Below are 837 nucleotides of genomic sequence, written 5' to 3'. Positions count from 1 at the left end.
AGCGGGATCAGGGCCAGCCGCCAGCTCCGGCCGGGAGCGACTCCCGCCCCGCTGAGCCCAGGGGATGCTGCCTCCGCAAAGCCCATCGTGAGGCACCAGGCTGGAACCCACTCTCTCGCCTGCCTTCAGAGCCTCCTGCCCTAGCGTGGTGGGAGCTGGTGGATGAATGAGCAAGCTCCCGGCTTGCATGAAAGTCTCTCTTGCCGCTTTTCGGGTTTCAAGCACGTGTTTCGTGCCGCGGCACTGGTGGTGTTGTTCTGTTCTAACGTCCCCAGCGCACCTCCATCCACATCCTCTCCGCTGCAACGTCTCAGGTCGCAGAATCTGTCACCGCGCTGCGCCGGCAGGCCGCCGGCAAGCCGGGCACACGCACGGTGTAGGATATTAATTGCAAATCTTCAACGCCATCTTCTGAAATTTAAATGTAATTATCACCACGTTTGGAGGGAGAAGTGAGAAGTGCAGGCGTCTTCAGGTACTGGGTTTGCAAAACACCATCCATCCTCTAAAAAAAGCATTGGCAGGGCCAGTACAAAATCCTTTCAGTCATGAGCCAAGGTACCTTTGAAACACTGGAATATATCTTTGAGATGGGAGGTGACTGCTACCATAAATCAAGACAAGTAACCACAGCTTTACCAAAAGGCATCTGAAAGACTTTCTAAAAATCCAATTTCAATTTGCAGGGTTAAGACTGTGTGGTATTCAGGGTGCCAGCTGTAATTTGACTAAGTATAAAACCATCTTGAAATATATCACTGTAAAAGGAACACTTCTCGTGTCTTCTCCTTTGTGGTTCTTAAACCAGCAAATTCTGGGCCAGGGTGAAACATGCAG

The sequence above is a fragment of the Corvus brachyrhynchos genome, unplaced genomic scaffold (assembly GCF_000691975.1).
Source record: "Corvus brachyrhynchos isolate BGI_N302 unplaced genomic scaffold, ASM69197v1 scaffold237, whole genome shotgun sequence".
NCBI lineage: Eukaryota > Metazoa > Chordata > Aves > Passeriformes > Corvidae > Corvus > Corvus brachyrhynchos.
The sequence above is the reverse complement of the archived record's forward strand: the minus strand, read 5'-3'. Positions refer to the sequence as shown.